Genomic DNA, 21,428 nt, shown 5'->3' with positions numbered 1-21,428 from the left:
AAAGCAAACTAAAAGGAGCCTGAAGGGAAGAAACTGCAGACGTTGAGATCTGCAAATGAGTGTTAGCTTCAGCTAACCATTAATTCTTAATCGGAAAGGAAGAATTTCAATATATTCACATTTAAAGAAGGCCATGTCTTACCACATAGAGACGTATAGGAAACTGGGAACAAGTTGACCTGTCCCAAAGAGACCCTCGATAGAGTAGGGAAAAGTAGTCTCAAGGAGTTCTTTGAGATGGCCACCAAGACAACCACCAGAGAGGGCAGGGCTCGGCGGTAAGGGCTATGTGTGCAGGGGTCCACCCAGGTGTAAGCAGCTGGTAGCGGGTCTCTTTAAAGGAAGGTGAGACCTGAAAAATCTAAATCTAGGTTCAGAGTGAAAGAATGAATCAGTGGGCTTCTTCTAAATCTGTGGTACCAAGATATAACCTGGGACACTCACGTCCTTTAGAAACACAAAATCCAACATCACCTGCAACACCAGGAACGACCATTAAATGGCATTCTGCATCCATTTTTACATTAAGTGGATTTTTATCATATTACATTCACTACAAATTAGCAATCTGCGCGTGCTGAGTCAGCTGAACTTCAGCTTTCTTAGTTTTTGTAAACTATAATGGACCCTTTTAGTACCAACAAGTAATGTTATGAGCATTCACAGACATATTATAACTTAATTCTCACCAGTGGTAGATGTGGAGCAGCTTCTCTACGAGGTATTTTTCAAGTGCTGACCAGAATAGCTGCACTAAGAACAGTTCCGTATGCTCAGGTGAATACCTAAAAATACACGCTTATTCTCCTTTCTAGCAGTGAAAGTCATTTTCAACCACCCTAAAAAAGACTTTGATGTCAATGTGTGTTAGCTTCAGCTAAGCTGTTTCAAATCCTATCCACACATTCAGGGGGATTCTTTCAAATTCTGATGAGCTAACCAAAAGTTACTTTGAAATTGTTATATTCCTTCCACACTGTTTGCATACAATTTTTAGTAAGCTCATCTTGAGTTCTAAGAACTTCAGAGTTTATTTTTATAGATAAGGTTCCACCCTCTTTCAATGGAATCCTGATGTTTTTTGTGTTATATATACAGAAATATGCTTGAGTGTTTAGGAATTTATTTTAGAACTAAAGAATTTAGTTTAAAATTTCATGTATGTATGTTATTTAGTATGCCATATTTATATTCAAGAACTTGTCAATTTTACACAGCTTGCCCTTTGGGAGATTAATTGCAGCAGATAGTAATGAAAGTCAGGATTCTGTTGAAATATATATAGACTTATTTTAAGGCTATTGGAAGAGTTAGTTTATTTGGTAGACCTTTCTTGCAGTTTCTTGCACCCTAACAAGAGCAAAATATTGGAATGGAAAGGGTCTGACTTAAGCAATTTTAGCAATCTCTGATTCCTACTGGCTTCTTCTGCCATCACTATTTAATTAATTTCATCAGAACCCCAGAGAGGAAAAAAGTTGTTTCATACATAATTTAAAATATTTTTTTTTAAATCTTAAATTTTCTCAGAAGACATAGAACTATCATATAAATGAGAGGAAAGAAAGATTTAAAAACATATTTTCCAACCACGAGTGGTTCTAAGTTACAGATGATACTGTCTCTACTAACCTAGGGGATATTTTCAGTTGTCAAAATAAATTGGAGGAGTCTACTGGCCTAAACTGTATAGAAGCTGGAGAAGGTAAACATCCTGCAACACACAGGGCAGACATTCACAATGAAGAATTGTCCCTACCCAAAATGTCAACAGGGGACACGAGGATAAAATATAGAAGCAGATTAGGAGCAGAAAATTATTTATCTCTTTCCACTTGTGATATATCAAGTGTACAAAAAAAAGGTAATAATTTAGAATATCTGAAAACCATAATTTAAATAGCAGATCTAGTTAGTACAGATCATATCTGCACCCTGAAAACAAAGAAAATATCTTCTTTTCCAGTATCTGTCAAACAGGCACAAAATTTGACAATGTATTATGCCACAAATAAAACATCAATAAATTTCACCAAACAGGAAAGTGTAGAAAACATTCTTTTACCATGATGCAATAAATCTGTTAATTACTAACAAAACTAGAAAAAAGTATACCATATCTTCCAAAAATTTTAACCCTCTCATAATTTGGGGGTCAAGAAAATAACATCTAGAAAACAACTATATGGAAGAAAACCCCTATGGGGTAGTTAAAGCAGTGCTCAAAGGAAAATTCATAGACTTAAACAGTTTATTAATAAACAAGAACAAATAAAAAATAAATTGAGCATTCGAGTTAGGATGTTAAAAGAAACAAAAACTATAGAAAGCAGAAAAAGGAATATACATAAGTATAAATTAATTAGAAGAAAAAAGAGTAGAGGATTAATAAATAAATCAAAAAGCTAGTACTTACACTGTTAGCTAACCAAATCAAGGGGGATAAGGAAGAAAGCTGATACAATTATACAACATAAGAAACAATAAGAGGTAAATAACACCGATATAGAAGACATTTCTAAAAAAATCGTTAAGAGATTTCTTTGCTCAACTCTATACAAATAAACTTCAAAACTTGGATGAAAGAGATAATTTTACAGAACATATGGTATCACAAACTGCCTCCAGAAAAAAAAAAGATCTATTCAGACCAATTACCATGCAAATAAAGAAAGTAAATGGTTACCCCCAAAACTGGACACACACACACACACACACATATAAGGCCTCAATGGTTTCACAGTACAATCTGCCAGAACTTTAAAGTAACAGATAATTCTAATATCATATAAACTCCTCCAGAGCATAAGGAAAAAAAGACAAGGGTGATTTCCAAGCTCTTCTTAACAAAGCAATAGTAACATTGATACCAAAACCTGACAGACCAAACCAAACAGAAAACTATAGTGCAAACTCAGGAATAGCAATACGGAAATCTGAAACCAAATATTGACAAACAGAATCCGGTAACAAATAAAATAATATGCATGGCCAGATGGAATTTATTTCAGGAATGTAAAGAACAAAAACCTTAGGAAGAAATCTGTCAACACCAAATTCCTCACTAGGGCACTTGATGTCTTTTAGAGAATGACAGTTTTCCTTTCCACATTAATCCCACCACTCCAATGACAACCACACTATGTCATTCAGCCTTCTGCATACTTTATGCTATTTCTTATCTCTTGACCTCTGCTAATTTTGTATCTGTGTTTGGAATGTCATGGGCCCCAACTTCCTCCCAGTTCTAAATATTCTATCCACCCATCAAAACCGCATTTAAATATTAACTCATAAGAAAAGCTTCCTTGATTCTCGCCACAATCAGAAACCTCTCTCCTTCTGCTAAACCACTGAAAAGTGCTCTCGCTCTCTCTCTCTCTCTCTCCCCACCCCTCCTTCCCTCCCTCCCTCCCCCCTCTCTCTCATAGCACATGTATTTAACCCTGTATACAGATATTTATGCTTGTAAGGCACTACTTCTCCTATTAGACTGGAAACTTTTTTGAGGGTAAGGGCCATGTTTTAGGTGCCTTTGTATGCCAATCATCCCAAGCACCAATCCTTCCCTACTTGAATGTTCTGGTGCATGGACACATAAAAATCCAGAATATAAATGCAGAAAGCAAGCTGAACACTTGTGAGAAATGGTTTTCCTTAAAATGTTACTGCGTGTGCACAGAACAAAAAGTTAGAATATGAAAGTCAGCAGGGCAGTAACAACGCCAGCCCCACTCTCACCCCACAGCTGGAATCAGGGCAGCATGAAATGTGTTCAAGCTCCTGACGGAGGAACTCTAAATACCTTCAGCCAGCCAGTAATCTAACAGCAACAGCTACTGCAGAAGCCAAAAAGCTGCTAGAACCATCAATTCAAGGCATAGGGGGGGTGGGGAATAAGTGAGTAAAGGAGTCAGAATGGAATTGTTGGTTTCATTAGCTTCTTGGTTGGTAAGCAGGTACTTCACACACCCACACACACACACCCTGCTATGCATACTCTTCCTCTTCACATTTTCATTTTCACGAAGCCCAGATATTAACCTGTGTTCTAAAATTTCACTGGAAACGTGTAAACTTGCGAGACAGTCATAATGTCGAGTTTCAAAATGTATGTGTAATTTGTTATGTGCAGTGGGGTCAACAGTCCTATCAGAACTGCACCAGAAGGTTTGCTAAGAATAGAATATTAAACAGAGCAAAGACTATGGGGTATAACGTGAGAAACTGACACTACGTTAGAACGGTACCAAAAGGTCATAATCCGACCACTGTTGATACACTTTTTGAGAACTGGACTTACAACGTAAACCTGTTACATTGCTATCAGGTGCCACTTCAAAAGCAATGATATCTAATGACATGACAAATTTCTGGATCATTCTGAATACAGGAGCTACAGTTTATTTTAAGACCACATAAAACAAAGAAGTTGACATACCTAGCGCTTTCCTAGAAGGGAAATGTAGTGCTTTATTTTTGGCCTGCCCCTCACGTTGATCCATCCCTCCTTCAGAATGTGCCCTTCTTAGATATTTGAGATGCCAGCTCTTGGTTTTCCTCCTGCTTCTCTCATGCTCCCTTATCTTTGCAGACCTCTCCTTCTCTACCTGCCCTTACATTTCAGTGGTCCCCAGGCTTCCATATGCAGCCCTCTCCTCATCTCACGCCACACACTCTGCCATTTCAGAGCTTAATATTATTCACGGTTTCAACCCAAAACTAAAATCAAAGTCTTATGTCATCAAAATCTCTATCTCAAATAAGATAAGAATCCTGTACCCAAAATTCCCCAGGTGGTTATCAACTGCATATGCATAAACTGAACTCACTTTCTCCGTCCCAACCAAGAGAGACGAAATGATGGTCCCCCAAAGATGCCCATGTCCTAATCCCCAGAATCTCTGATTATGTGGCAAAAGGGATTTTGTAGATGTGAGTTGGTTAAGGATCTTGAAATTATCTGGTTGGGCTCAATACAGTCACAAAGGTGCTGATAAACGTGAGGCAGAAGAGTCAGTGTTGAGTGATTCAATGTGGGAAAGACCTGACTGGCCATTGTTGCTTTTGAAGACAGAAGGGGGCCATGAAGCAAAGAATGTAAACAGCCTCTAGGAGCTGGAAGAACCAAGAAGGGATTCCTCCCTAAAGTGTCTGGAGGGAATACAGCCATGCTGACACCTTAATTTTAGCCCAGTGAAACCCTTTTCAGACTTCTGGGCTCCAGAATTATAACAATTTTGTACTGTTGCAAACCACTAATTTTGTGGTAATTTGTTACAGCAGCCATAGGATACTAATATCACCAATTCTCTCCTTAGTCTATGGTACCACCTTGAAGCGTCCTTAGATTCATCAATCACTCTTGATTACCACTCTGCCACATGAGTTGCCAAGAACTACTGACTCTACCTCGTAAATTCTTCACGTTCCCTCCCAACCATCTGTTCTTACCTCCATGGGTACTCCCTGAGACAGATCTGCATCCTAGAGTCTTTACTAGTCTCCCTGAATCTACTTAAGCCACTCCCTCCCCCCAGTCCCAACCTAGGCAAGGTTAGTCTTCAAACTGTCCCCAGAGAATGTCTACATGACACAAATCTGATCAAGTCTCAAGCAAAATGGCTCACTACTGACGACAGAATGACAATACATTTCTTTACCTAAAAAAAGGGTCTTCATATTTTGACATCCACCTAACCATCCAATTTTAATCTCTGCCCTCTGTCTAAACTTGGTGCTCCACACAGCATTCCATTCATACTTGGTACTTCATCTTTACTCTCTGTCTGATGTTCCCTCACTACTTGTCTAAGTGGCAAACTCCTACACATCTTTCAACACTGAACCAACTGTGTTGGCAAGTTTTCAACAACGACCTCCTTGAAGGCTGGGACCTCTCTCCATCTCTTTCTCAGTGCCTACCCCAGCCCTCACTCTGAACCAACAGGAGGGACAAGCCTTCCCTTCTCATGGCCTCTGACTTACGCCTGCCCTATCATTCTCCTAGTTTTGGCTCATATTTGGCTTTGGAATTACTTTGAGAAGTAACTCAGCAAGACACCATGCCCTCATACCCCTTAAATCTCAATGAACAGGTGCTAGATTTGAGAAGTGATACAAGAACAACCAACCCTGGCATCAGAGCCACTTCTTCTAGTGCAAGAACTTTACCTTAAAAGACAGACTTCGGACAAGAGGCTCTGTCAGTCTCAGTTCCGCTATAGATGAGACCTACTCAAAGCTATTCTTACACCAGCTCTTCACTTTTCCTTCTTGGTTATAAAGAATTCTGCTTTCTTTCAGTTTGCAGCGTAGATAAGTTTTTGTACTTTCAAATAATTTCCATCCCTTTTCTCTGGCCCATATCAAATTTCCTAATATTGTGTTTAAAATATGGAAATGAAAGTTAGACTCTAATATGGGCTTTATCAATGTTTAACACAGTGAGTGAATTATTTCATGATTCTTGTGTGTTACATTCTGGTTAATACAACCCAGATAATGTTGACCTTTTTGATAATAGTCCTATATTGCTGACTCATATCCCTGAGTGACAGGGTGAGAATCACTTTTTACCTGCAGAATACTTACATGTCAATTCCATTCTATACGATGGCTAGGATAATTTACCAGTACTTTTTTTTCCAGAATAAAAAAAATCTCACACTTTTGCAAAGAACTGTCTGATGCACTGACAGTATAGTTCATCATGAGTTGATGTACCACTCGATGACTGCAACCATTAGACTCAAATCAGAGCTTCATGAAGTTCCCTAGCAGTTTTCTTCACTTTTAAATATGTGCTATATATTTATGTGGGTAACAATTCAACTCCAAGTAAAAATACATACAATATTTAACAATCAGTTGATACAACTTCATTTCAGGAGCCACAAACACCAGAAATAAAGCTTTAGACAGACCATGTAGAAATAGTCTTAGGAGCTATCCTCTGATTTGATTAACCTCTGTGCATTTTTTCCGTTTAAGTCTACAATGAGAAAGACAGAGCTGAGAGCAGAGAACTCTTTTTTAGTTAATCTTCCTTTCTGATAAGGCAATGGAAACAAAGGTCCAAATTATGTTTCTGAAGTGAAATGGGATGAGATAAACAAAAAATTTCATTCCTAATTCACTCCTGGGAAAAAATCTCAATCCAGATTAAGTATGTTTCTATTCATTTAACTAAATTAAGTTCATTTCACTTTCTCATACTGACCTGATAAAACTGAAGCATACATATTAGAGAAAAAATTTTGACATACTATAAGGATAAATTTAATATTATCTCATTAAAATAAGATGTATAAGTGAGTGGATTTGGAGTGGAAAAATCTGGATCACAGTCTTAGCTGTAAATAAATAAATAATAAATAAAAATTTTTTAAAAAAAGAAATATAAACTAGATTATAGCATAAATTGACACAGAAAATGGAACATGTGAAAGAGTGGCTGTGAGACACAGCCAATAGAAAATGACAAGAAATATATAACAATTAGTTTTCTTTATCGAAGGACACCATAAAGAAAGTAAACAGCTAATCCAAAAATGTGGTGAAAGTGATACCCACAAAGGATGTTACACAGAATATATGAGAATGCTTATAAATCAAAAGATAGAGACAGCCCAACAGAGAAATGGGCAAATGTCAGAAACAGATATTTTAAAGCAGAGGAAGCATGAATGCCCAATAAAGTTATGAATGGATACTCAAATATTCAGAGAAATCTAAACTATGAGATACCACTTGACACCCAAGACTCGGCAGAAATTTAAAAACATACAGTTTCCAAATGTAGACAAGAACTCAGAGTATTGAGAACTGGTAGAAAATTAAATTTGTCTAACCACTTTAGAAAATAATTTAGCATCATATTTGATGGTGCACACATCCATTGACTAATCATTTCAATGAGTAAATATATTCCCCAGGGAAACACATGCACCTATGCATCAGAGACCTGAGAAAGGTGAAAGGTCTTGACAGCATTATTTGTAACAGCAAAAAAAAAAGAAAAAGAAAAAGAAAAGAATAAAACCCAATCTGATTATAAACAACTCAAATCATGTCCATTAACAAATCATTAAAAACTTTTGGAATAGTCATATAATAGAATATTTCACAGCAGTGAAATTAATACAGTGTGGCTACACTAATCTACATGAATAAATAAATCTCTGGAAAATTATGCTGAGTTAAAAAAAGAGCAAAAGAGAGTCTCGCTCTATCTATATAAACTACAAAAACATATAAAACAATACATTGTCTACCGATGCACACGTGAAAACCATAAGACACAGCATGATAATCCCAGGAAGTGGTTTGCTGAGAGACAGAGGGGAGAGGACAAAACTGGAGGAGGGGACACAGGGGTCATCTGATTGATTTCTAAGGTTCTATGTCTTTTTTTTTTTAATTATTTTTTATTGCAGTATAGTTACTTTACAATGTTGTGTTGGTTTCTGCCGTACAACCAAGTGAAGCAGCTATACATATACATATACCTTAAGCCACTTTTTTTCACGTTCACATAACTTTTATTACAGTATATTGTTATAACTGTTTTATTTTATTATTGATTATTGTTTGTGTGTGTGTCCATCATTATTTTTTTTAACATCTTAATTGGAGTATAATCGCTTTACAATGGTGTGTTAGTTTCTGCTGTATAACAAAGTGAATCAGCTATACATATACACATATCCCCATATCTCCTCCCTCTTGCATCTCCCTCCCACCCTCCCTATCCCACCCCGCTAAGTGGTCACAAAGCACCGACCTGATCTCTCTGTGATATGTGGCTGGTTCCAACTAGCTATTTTACATATGGTAGTGTATATATGTCCATGACATTCTCTCACTTCGTCCCAGCTTACACTTCCCCCTCCCCGTGTCCTCAAGTCCATTCTCTACGTCTGTGTCTTTATTCCTGTCCTGCCCCTAGGTTCTTCAGAACCATATTTTTTAGATTCCATATATATGTGTTAGCATACAGTATTTGTTTTTCTCTTTCTGACTTACTTCACTCTGTAGGACAGTCTCTAGGGCCATCCACCTCACTACAAATAACTCAATTTCATTTCTTTTTATGGCTGAGTAATATTCCATTGCATATATGTGTCACATCTTCTTTATCCATTAATCTTTCGATGGACACTTAGGTTGCTTCCATGTCCTGGCTATTGTAAATAGAGCTGCAATGAACATGGTGGTACAGGACTCTTTTTGAATTATGGTTTTTGCAAGGTATATACCCACCAGTGGGATTGCTGGGTCATATGGTAGTTCTATTGTTGGTTTTTTAAGGAACCTCCATACTGTTCTCCATAGTGGCTGTATCAATTTACATTCCCACCAACAGTGCAAGAGGGTTCCCTTTTCTCCACACCCTCTCCAGCACTGATTGTAGATTTTTTGATGATGGCCATTCTGACTGGTGTGACGTGATACCTCATTTGATTTGCATTTCTCTAATGATTACTGACGTTGAGCATCCTTTCATCTGTTTGTTGGCAATATGTACATCTTTGGCGAAATGTCTATTTAGGTCTTCTGCCCATTTTTGGATTGGGTTGTTTGCTTTTTTGATATTGAGCTGCATGAGCTGCTTGTATATTTTGGAGATTAATCCTTTGTCAGTTGCTTCATTTGCAAATATTTTCTCCCATTCTGAGGGCTGTCTTTTCCTCTTGTTTATGGTTTCCTTTGCTGTGCAAAAGCTTTTAAGTTTCATTAGGTCCCATTTGTTTATTTTTGTTTTTATTTCCATTTCTCCAGGTGGTGGGTCAAAAAGGATCCTGCCGTGATTTATGAAATACAGTGTTCTGCCTATGTTTTCCTCTAAGAGTTTTATAGTATCTAGCCTTACATTTAGGTCTTTAATCCATTTTGAGATTATTTTTGTGTATGGTGTTAGGGAGTGTTCTAATTTCATTCTTTTACATGTAGATGTCCAATTTTCCCAGCACCACTTATTGAAGAGACTGTCTTTTCTCCATTGTCTATTGTTGCCTCTTTTATCAAAGATAAGGTGACCATATGGGCGTGGGTTTATCTCTGGGCTTTCTATCCTGTTCCATTGATCTATATTTCTGTTTTTGTGCCAGTACCATACTGTCTTGATTACTGTAGCTTTGTAGTACAGTCTGAAGTCAGGGAGCCTGATTCCTCCAGCTGTTTTTCTTACTCAAAATTTCTTTGGCTATTCGGGGTCTCTTGTGTTTCCATACAAATTGTGAAATTTTTGGTTCTAGTTCTGTGAAAAATGCCATTGGTCATTTGATAGGGATTGCATTGAATCTGTAGATTGCTTTGGGAAGTATAGTCATTTTCACAATGTTGATTCTTCTTGATTCCAATCCAAGAACATAGTATATCTCTCCATTGTTTTATATCATCTTTAATTTCTTTCATCAGTGTCTTATAGTTTTTTGCCTACAGGTCTTTTGTCTCCCTAGGTAAGTTTATTCCTAGGTGTTTTATTCTTTTTGTTGCAATGGTAAATGGGAGCGTTTCCTTAATTTCTCTTTCAGATTTTTCATCATTACTGTATAGGAATGCAAAGTGATTTCTGTGCATTAATTTTGTATCCTGCTACTTTACCGAATTCATTGATTAGCTCTAGTAGTTTTCTGATAACATCTTTAGGATTCTCTATGTATAGTATCATGTCATCTGCAAACAGTGACAGCTTTACTTTTTCTTTTCTGATTTGGATTCCTTTTATTTCTTTTTCTTCTGATTGCTGTGGCTAAAGCTTCCAAAACTATGTTGAATAATAGTGGTCAGAGTGGACAACCTTGTCTTGTTTCTGATCTTAAAGGAAATGGTTTCAGTTTTTCACCATTGAGAATGATGTTGGCTATGGGTTTGCCATATATAGCCTTTATTATGTTGAGGAAAGTTCCCTCTATGCCTACTTCCTGGAGGGTTTTTATCATAAATGGGTGTTGAATTTGTTGAAAGCTTTTTCTGAATCTATTGAGATGATCATATAGGTTTTCTCTTTCAATTTGTTAATATGGTTTATCACATTGACTGATTTGCATATACTGAAAAATCCTAGCATTCTTGGGATAAACCCCACTCGATCATGGTGTATGATCTTTTTAATGTGCTGCTGGATTCTGTTTGATAGTATTATGTTGAGGATTTTTGCACCCATGTTCATCAGTAATATTGGCCTGTAGTTTTCTTTCTTTGTGACATCTTTGTCTGGTTTTGGTATCAGGTTGATGGTGGCCTTGTAGAATGAGTTTGGGAGTGTTACTCCCTCTGCTATATTTTGGAAGAGTCTGAAAAGGATAGGTGCTTAGCTCTTCTCAACGTTTGACAGAATTCACCTGTAAAACCATCCGGTCCTGGGCTTTTGTTTGTTGGATGATTTTTAATCACAGTGTCAATTTCAGTGCTTGTGATTGGTCGCTTTATATTTTCTATTTCTTCCTGGTTCAGTCTCGGAAGGTTGTGCTTTTCTAAGAATTTGTCCATTTCTTCCAGGTTGTCCATTTTATTGGCATAGTGTTGCTCGTAGTACTCTTTCATGATTCTTTGTATTTCTGCAGTGTTAGGTGTTACTTCTCCTTTTTAATTTCTAATTCTATTGATTTTTTTCTTGTTTTTTTTTTAAACATCTTTATTGGAGTATAATTGCTTTACAATGATGTGTTAGTTTCTTTAACAGAAAGTTAAACAAAGTGAATAACAAAGTGAATCAGCTATACATATATCCCCATATCTCTTCCCTCTTGCGTCTCCCTCCCTCCCAGTCTTCTTTTTTTTCTTGATGAGTCTGACTAATGGTATATCAATTGCGTTTTTCTAGTCAAAGAACCAGCATTTAGTTTTTTGATCTTTGCTACTGTTTCATTTCTTTTTCATTTATTTCTGATCTGATCTTTATGATTTCTTTCCTTCTACTAACTTTGGGGTTTTTTTGTTCTTCTTTCTATAATTGCTTTAGGTGTAAGGTTAGGTTGTTTGTTTGAGATGTTTCTTGTTTCTTGAGGTAGGATTGTATTGCTATACACTTCCCTCTTAGAAATCCTTTTGCTGCATTCAATAGGTTTTGGGTTGTCGTGTTTTCATTGTTATTTCTTTCTAGGTATTTTCTGATTTCCTCCTTGATTTCTTCAGTGATCTCTTGTTTATTAAGTAGTGTATTGTTTAGCCTCCATGCGTTTGTATTTTTTACAGATTTTTTCCTGTAATTGATATCTAGTCTCATGGCATTGTGGTCGGAAAAGATACTTGATACGATTTCAATTTTCTTAAATTTACCAAGGCTTCATTTGTGACCCAAGATATGCTCTATCCTGGAGAATGTTCCAGGAGCACTTGAGAAGAAAGTGTATTATGTTGTTTTTGGATGGAATGTCCTATAAGTATCAATTAAGTCCATTTTGTTTAATGTATCATTTAAAGCTTGTGTTTTCTTATTTATTTTCATTTTGGATGATCTGTCCATTTGTGAAACTGGGTTGTTAAAGTCCCCTACTATGTTTGTGTTGCTGTCGATTTCCCCTTTTATGGCTGTTAGCATTTGCCTTATGTATTGAGGTGCTCCTATGTTGGGTGCATAAATATTTACAATTGTTATATCTTCTCTTGCATTGTTCCCTTGATTATTACGTAGTGTCCTTCTCTGTATCTTGTAATAGTCTTTACTTTAAATTCTATTTTGTCTGATATGAGAATTGGTACTCCAGCTTTCTTCTTTTATTTTTATTTTTTGGCAGCGCTATTCCCTCACATTTATTTTTAAATTTATAATATGTGAATTTCCATAGGGGTGGGAAAGATGCTCCCGCTTTCTTTTGATTTCCATCTGCATGGCATATCTTTTTCCATCCCCTCACTTCCAGTCTGTATGTGTCACTAGGTCTGAAATGGGTCTCTTGTAGACAGCACATATATGGTTTTTGTATCCATTCAGCCAGTCTATGTCTTTTGGTGGGAGCATTTAATCTATTTACATTTAAGGTAGTTATTGATATGTATGTTCCTATTACCATTTTCTTAATTGTTTTGGGTTTGTTATTGTAGGTCTTTTCCTTCTCTTGTGTTTCCTGCCTAGAGAAGTTCCTTTAGCATTTGTTGTAAAGCTGCTTTGGTGGTGCTGAATTCTGTTAGCTTTTGCTTGGCTGTAAAGGTTTTAATTTCTCTGTCGAATCTGAACGAGATCCTTGTTGGGTAGAGTAATCTTGGTTGTAGGTTTTTCTCCTTCATCACTTTAAATATGTCTTACCAGTCCCTTTTGGCTTGCAGAATTTCTGCTGAAAGATCAACTGTTAACCTTATGGGGCTTCCCTTGTATGTTATTTGTTGCTTTTCCCTTGCTGCTTTTAATATTTTTTCTTTGTATTTAATATTTGATGGTTTGATTAATATGTGTCTTGGCGTGTTTTCCTTGGATTTATCCTGTATGGGACTCTCTCTGCTTCCGGGACTTATTTCCTTTCCCATATTAGGGAAGTTCTCAAGTATAATCTCTTCAAATATTTTCTCAGTCCCTTTCTTTTTCTCTTCTTCTTCTAGGACCCCCTATAATTCAAATGTTGGTGGGTTTAATGTTGTCCCAGAGGTCTCTAAGACTGTCCTCAATTCTTTTCATTACTTTTTCTTTATTCTGTTCTGTGGTAGTTATTTCCACTATTTTATCTTCCAGGTCACTTATACATTCTTCTGCCTCAGTTATTCTGCTATTGATTTCTTCTAGAGAATTTTTAATTTCATTTATTGTGTTGTTCATCATTGTTTGTTTGCTCTTTAGTTCTTCTAGGTCATTGTTAAACGTTTCTTGTATTTTCTCCATTCTATTTCCAAGATTTTGGATCATCTTTACTATCATTACTCTGAATTCTTTTTCAGGTAGACTGCCAATTTCCTCTTCATTTGTTTGGTCTGGTGGGTTTTTACCTTGTTGCTTCATCTGCTGCACTTTTCTCTGTTTTCTCATTTTGCTTTACTTACTGTGTTTGGGGTCTCCTTTTCACAGGCTGCAGGTTTGTAGTTCCTGTTGTTTTTGGTGTCTGCCCCCAATGGCTAAGGTTGGTTCAGTGGGTTGTGTAGGCTTCCTGGTGGAGGGGACTGGTGCCTGTGTTCTGGTGGATGAGGCTGGATCGTGTCCTTCTGGTGGGCAGGAATATGTCCGGTGGTGTGTTTTGGGGTGTCTGTGAACTTATTATGATTTTAGGCAGTCTCTCTGCTAATGAGTGGGCTTGTGTTCCTGTCTTGCTAGTTGTTCGGCATAGGGTGTCCAGCACTGTAGCTTGCTGGTCCTTGAGTGGAGCTGGGTCTTAGCATTGAGATGGAGATCTCTGGGAGAGCTTTCGCTGTTTGATATTACACGGATCAGGGAGATATCTGGTGGACGAATGTACTGAACTCGGCTCTCCCACCTCAGAGGCAGAGGCCTGACACCCGGCCGGAGCACCAAGACCCTGTCAGCCACATGGCTCAAAAGAAAAGGGAGAAAAAAAGAAATAAAGAAAGAAAAAAATAAAATAAAATAAAGTTATTAAAATAAAAGTATTATTAAAAATTAAAAAATTAAAAAGTAATAAAACAAAGGAAAAAAAAAAAGAAAGAAGAGAGCAACCAAACCAGAAAACAATGCCATCAATGATAACAAGCACTAAAAACCATACCCCCAAAAAGAAAACAAAAGGACAGACGTAACCCTAAGACAGATGGTAAAAGCGAAGCTATACAGACAAAATCACAAAGAAGCATACACATACACACTCACAAAAAGAGAAAAAGGAAAAAATTATATATATCTATATACAAAAAAAAGAGAGCAACCAAATCAATAAACAAATATAGCAATGATAATAAACTCTAAATACTGAACTAAGATAAACATAAAACCATAAACAAATTAAATCCAGAGAGCAAACCCCAAGTCTACAGTTGCTCCCAATGTCCACCGCCTCAATTTTGGGATGATTCATTGTCTATTCAGGTATTCCATAGATGCAGGGTACTTCAAGTTGATAGTGGGGATTTAATCCGCTGCTCCTGAGGCTGCTGGGAGGAATTTCCCTTTCTCTTCTTTGTTCGCACAGCTCCTGGGGTTCAGCTTTGGATTTGGCTCCGCCTCTGTGTGTAGGTCGCCTGAGGGCATCTGTTCTTCACTCAGATGGGACAGGGTTAAAGGAGAAGCTGATTCGGGGGCTCTGCCTCACTCAGGCCGGGGGCAGGGAGGGGTATGGAATGCGGGGCGAGCCTGCGGCGGCAGAGGCCAGCGTGACGTTGCAACAGCCTGAGGCGCGCTGTGTGTTCTTCCGGGGAAGCTGTCCTTGGATCACGGGACCCTGGCAGTGGTGGGCTGCACAGGCTCCTGGGAGGGGAGGTGTGGAGAGTGATCTGTGCTCGCACACAGGCCCCTTGGTGGCTGCAGCCGCAGCCTTAGCATTTCATGCCGGTCTCTGGGGTCCGCACTGATAGCCGCGGCTCACGCCTGTCTCTGGAGTTCGTTTAGGCGGTGCTCTGGATCCCATCTCCTCACGCACCCCACAATAATGGTCTGTTGCCTCTTAGGCAGTTCCAGACTTTTTCCTGGACTCTCTCCCAGCTAGGTTTGGCGCACTAGCCCCCTTCAGTCTGTGTTCACACAGCCAACCCAAATCCTCTCCCTGGGATCTGACCTCCGAAGCCCGAGCCTCAGCTCCCAGCCCCCAGTCCTCCCGGCGGGTGAGCAGACAAGCCTTCGGGCTGGTAAGTGCTGGTCAGCACTGATCCTCTGTGCGGGAATCTCTCCGCTTTGCCCTCTGCACCCCTGTTGCTCTGCTCTGCTCTGTGGCTCTGAAGCTTACCCTCTGCCCACACCCCATCTCTGCCAGTGAACGGGCTTCCTAGTGTGTGGAAACTTTTCCTCCTTCACAGCTCCCTCCCACTGGTGCACATCCCGTCCCTATCCTTCTGTCTCTTTTCTTCTTTTTTCTTTTGCCCTACCCAGATACATGGGGAGTTTTTTGCCTTTTGGGAAGTCTGATGTTGTCTGCCAGCGTTCAGTAGGTGTTCTGTAGGAGTTGTTCCACATGTAGATGTATTTCTGATGTATTTGTGGGGAGGAAGGTGATCTCTACGTCTTCCTCCTCCGCCATCTTGAACGTCTCTCGCTACGGTTCTATTTCTTAAGCTGTGACACACACAGATGCTGTTTTACTATTCCTCATAATGTAAATACATGTTACGTATTATTCATTATATGCATAAAATATTTCATTAAAATCCTAAAAAAGTGCTGTGGAAGGGAGTGAGCGGCAAACCCTGGGCAGAACTGGGGACTCGGCCAGGTATGTCTTTGATTCCCTCCCACCTGCATCTTTCCTCAGACTTAAAGGCACACCTTATAGGTTCCAGCCACAAATCCTGCCAAAGGATAATCAAGGTTTGGGCTCATAAAAGTTTCAGGTAACACTTCCCAAGGCACCTTTGAAATGAACAGACAAGCTTTGGCTTTGAAGTCCTCCCAATAAGCCTCACATCTGCCTGGTGTCACCTTCTCCCTGGGGTGCCCCACCCCCACCACACAAGCTCCTCAATGGAGGTGACTGGGGCGACGTGCAGACCACTTCAAAAAGCTTCCTGGAGCTTCTTCTAGACTAATTACTCCTAACTATCACAATGCTCTGTATGTATTTTTCACAGTATATGGCCGGCAAGTTTTTAATCATTCATCTTAGTGGGGAAAAAAATCATTTGAACCTCTTTTGGACAGATATGAGATGTGAAAGGAATCCAAGGAAATGTACCAGTACAATGTCTTGTGATTAGATATCTATTTAAACAAAGTGAGTTCTAGATTTAAGACTTTTGTGGTTGTATGTCAGCTGATCAATGTTTCCTGAAACATTCAGTCTTTATAAACATAACTTAGTGTATTTGTGGTAATTTAAAATCTTGAGTGTCTGAGACAGGTAAAAATGTGTGATTAAGTAACTTCTGGGAAGAGTCATGTGGTTTTATTCATAGGTGATTAAAAATACTATCGCTGTTTTAATAAAACCAAATACACATAGAATGAAAAACAAAATCCTAGGGAAAAAACATTTAAGGGATAGACTACTTGATTTACTCGTAAATAATAGAACATCAGTATATCTATTAGTATGTGATTTAAGTTAATTCCTCAAAATTAGTTTGGTTGCATTTTTATTTATTTACATATTTTTAACATTCATTTATTTTTTTTTAACATCTTTATTGGAGTATAATTACTTTACAATGTTGTGTCAGTTTTGCTGTATAACAAAGTGCATCAGCTATATGTATACATATATCCCCATTGGTTGGATTTTTAAATTTTTACATCAGTATACAAAAGTTATTGGTATAGATTTTTCTATGCTGAAAATGCAATCTTAATGAAATATATTATGGAAGGAAGGAAGGGAGGGAGGGAGGGAGGGAGGGAGAAAAGAAGAAAAAAAGAAAGGAATTAGACTTTTGCTAAAGACAGCCTACATGATTCAATTAAGCCAACTTAAGGTGCACTGATATTTGCCAGATTACTAGCCTTCTCTGCAGAGAAAAGGTCCTAAAACTGCTATTGTTTATCACAAACTCTCCTAAAGTCAAATTTGGATCTGATAAAGTCAACAATTCTTCAGCACTCTGAAAATCAATCTCAAGTAGAAGTTGCTAATAATTATTCCTTTGCCGGGTACCCATACAAAAACAATGTCAGAAATTCTTAAAGTTCTACTTGATATTCTACATCAGGGGGTCCCCAACCCCCGGGCCATGGACCGGTACCAGTCTGTGGCCTGTTAGGAACCAGGCTGAACAGCAGAAGGTGAGCGGCAGACGAGCAAGCAAAGCTTCATCTGTATTTACAGCCGCTCCCCATCGCTTGCATTACCACCTGAGCTCCACCTCCTGTCAGATCAGTGGCAGTATCAGATTCTCACAGGAGCACGAACCCTACTGTGAACTGCACATGCGAGGGATCTAGGTTGCACGCTCCTTATGAGAATCTAATACCTGATGATCTGAGGTGGAGCTGAGGTGGTGATACTAGTGCTGGGGAGCGGCTGTAAATACAGATCATCATTAGCAGAGAGGTTTGACTGCACAGAGACCATAATAAATCAATTGCTTGCAGACTCATATCAAAACCCTATCAGTGAGTGGCAAGTGACAATTAAGCTGCAGCTGGTGGCAGGCTATAGTGGCAAGTGAGTTGATGTACTTCAATTGTACAGCTGCACCTGGTAGCAGGCTTTAAGTCAGAATCCAACACTTATTTTAGTCTGTACGTGGCCTGCCCATTATTCTATTTACCACTTCCGTCCATGCCTCTTTCCCGCACCGCGCACTTGTCTCAGTCACAGTTTTGGTAAGCCCTCAGGCTAACCCTAGCCAAAATTAGTAAAAAACAAACGTTGCTGGAGAGCTTCTTTGAAAAGGGGGAAAGACCCAATGAGGAGACAGCAGAAAACTCTAAGACTGCCAACAAAAAGAAAGCTGCATTTCAAAGAAAATACCAAGAGTCTTACTTAAATTACGGGTTCATTGCAACAGGTGATTCACATTCTCCAAACCCACTTTGTACAATATGCAGTGACCAGCTATCCAGCGAAGCCGTTTGGAAACTTTCAAAACTGTTCCACCAGGCTTCCCTGGTGGCGCAGTGGTTGAGAATCTGCCTGCCAATGCAGGGGACACAGGTTCGAGCCCTGGTCTGGGAAGATCCCACAGGCTGCGGAGTAACTAGGCCCGTGAGCCACAATTGCTGAGCCTGCGCGTCTGGAGCCTGTGCTCCGCAACAAGAGAGGCCGCGACAGTGAGAGGCCCGTGTACCGCAATGAAGAGTGGCCCCCGCTTGCCGCAACTAGAGAAAGCCCTAGCACAGCAACGAAGACCCAACACAGCCATAAATAAATACATACATAAATAAATAAGGAAATAAATAAATAAATAAAAATTTTTTACAAAACTGTTCCACCACATGGGGGCCAAGCACCCTGCATTAAAAGACAAGCCTCTGGAGTTTTTCAAAAGAAAAAATGTGAACACAAAGAACAGAAGCAATTATTGAAGGCCACCACTTCATCAAATGTGTCTGCACTGAGAGCATCATTTTTAGTGGCTAACCGCATTGCTAAAGCTAAGAAGCCCTTTACTATTGGTGAAGAGTTGATCCTGCCTGTTGCAAGGACATTTGTCATGAACTTTTAGGAGAGGCTGCGGTTCAAAAGGTGGCACATGTTCCTCTTTTGGCTAGCACCATAACTAGACGAATTGATGAAATAGCAGAGGATACTGAGGCACAACTGTTAGAGAGGATTAATGAGTCACTGTGGTACGCAATCCAGGTTGATGAGTCTACCAGTGTTCACAACAAGGCAACAATGCTCGTTTTGTGCGATACGTTTTTCAGGAGGATGTGCATGGGGATGTATTACGTGCACTTTTGTTGCCAACCAACACCACAGCTGCAGAACTATTCAAGTCTTTGAATGATTACGTACCAGGAAAACTGAACTGGTCATTTTGTGTCAGTGTATGCACAGATGGAGTGGCTGCCGTGACTGGTTTCACTACTCGGGTCAAAGAGGTCGCTTCTGAATGTGAGTCTACGCACTGTGTCATCTGTAGAGACGTGCTGGCTAGCCAAAGAACGTCACCTGAACTTAACAGCGTTTTGCGGGATGTGATTAAAATTATCAACCACATTAAAGTACATGCCCTTAACTCACGTCTGTTCGCGCGGCTCTGTGAGGAGATGCACGCAGAGCACACACGTCTTCTCTTATACACAGAAGTGAGATGGCTTTCTAAAGGTAGTTCACTGGCCAGAGTTTCTGAGTTCTGAGAGCCGCTCCAGAGATTTCGTTTAGAAAAACAGTCACCACTGGCAGCACATTTCAGTGACACAGAATGGGTCGCAAAACTTGCTTACTTGTGTGACATATTCAACCTGCTCGACAAACTCAATCTGTCACTTCAGGGGAGAAGGACAACTGTGTTTAAGTCGGCAGATAAAGTGGCTGCATTCAAAGCCAAACTGGAATTATGGGGGCGACGAGTAAACACTGGGACTTTTGACATGTTTCAAACAGTAGCAGAGATTTTGAAAGAGAATGAACCAGGGCCTTCTTTCTATCACCTATTGCAGCTTTCAAAAGAGTTTGAGCATTACTTCCCAACCACAAAAGATCCCCAAACTGGGAAGGAATGGATCCGTGAACCATTTGTGAATAAGCCAGGTGAATCGACTTTGTCCGTGCTAGAAGAGGATCGACTGCTTGAGATCTCAAATGACGGTGGCCTTAAAAGTATGTTTGAGACAACTTCCAATCTCCATATGTTCTGGATTAAAGCCAAGGCAGAATATCCTGAGATTGCCACAAAAGCACTGAAAAGCCTGCTTCCATTTCCAACACCCTGTCTTTGTGAAGCAGAGTTTTCTGCAGTGACAGCAACCAAAACGAGATCACGGAGTAGACTGGACCTAAGCAACTCACGTCAGGTGTCACTGTCTCCCATCACCCCAAGATGGGACCAGCTAGTTGCAGGAAAACAAGCTCAGGGCTCCCACTGATTCTGCATTATGGTGAGTTGTATAATTATTTCATTATATATCACAATGTAATAATAATAGAAATAAAGTGCACAATAAATGTAATGCGCTTGAATCATCCCAAAACCATCCCCCACCCCGCTCCGGTCTGTGGAAAACCTGTCTTCCATGAAACCGGTCCCTGGTGCCAAAAAGTCTGCAGACCACTGTTCTACATCACTGAAGTTCTCAAAAATATTAGCACCTCTCATAATAATTACTCAGTAACAGTATTTGGCTACTGTTTCGTATATTAACAGAATAAATACTAACGAATTCCAAGAACTGCTAGTATTCTTGGTTTAAAATTTTTGCTAAAAATTGTTTTAGAGGAGAGCAGCAGTCTAGGGTCTGGTAGCGATTGCTTCCGGGAGTGACTTCCTCACCTATTTACCTTCCGGCAGGTTGTGTGGATCGACAGTTTTGCAGACAGCAAAGGAATTCTACTGTTTTGCCCAGAGTGCACCTTCAGGTCTACATACTTCCAGGGAAAAGGACCAAAATAAAGAAAAAATTCCACAGCCTTACCCACTGATGGATCAGAAATAAAATTGTTTGGGGATGGGGTGAGCAGAGAGAGAGTCTGCGAGACCGCTAGAGGAGGGTCCCTCCAAGTCTCTGAGTCAGCTGCAAATTCCCCAATTTCCTTCTCTTGGTTACCCTGTCTGTAGTGAAACCCTTAAAATGAAACCCTTAAAATAAATTTAAAAAAAAAAGAGATGCCTCTTTTCTTTTAGCAGATGTACTCTACTAGTTGAAACAATCACAAGACAGCCCAGATTTCAGGGGAGGGGACAGAGTCCCTAAAATAAAAAAAGCAGCCCTTCAAAACCTTCAAAGCTTATCTGGA

Source organism: Balaenoptera borealis (genome assembly GCF_965194805.1).
Source record: "Balaenoptera borealis genome assembly, chromosome: 18".
Classification (NCBI taxonomy): Eukaryota; Metazoa; Chordata; class Mammalia; order Artiodactyla; family Balaenopteridae; genus Balaenoptera; species Balaenoptera borealis.
Note: the sequence above shows the minus strand (reverse complement) of the source record.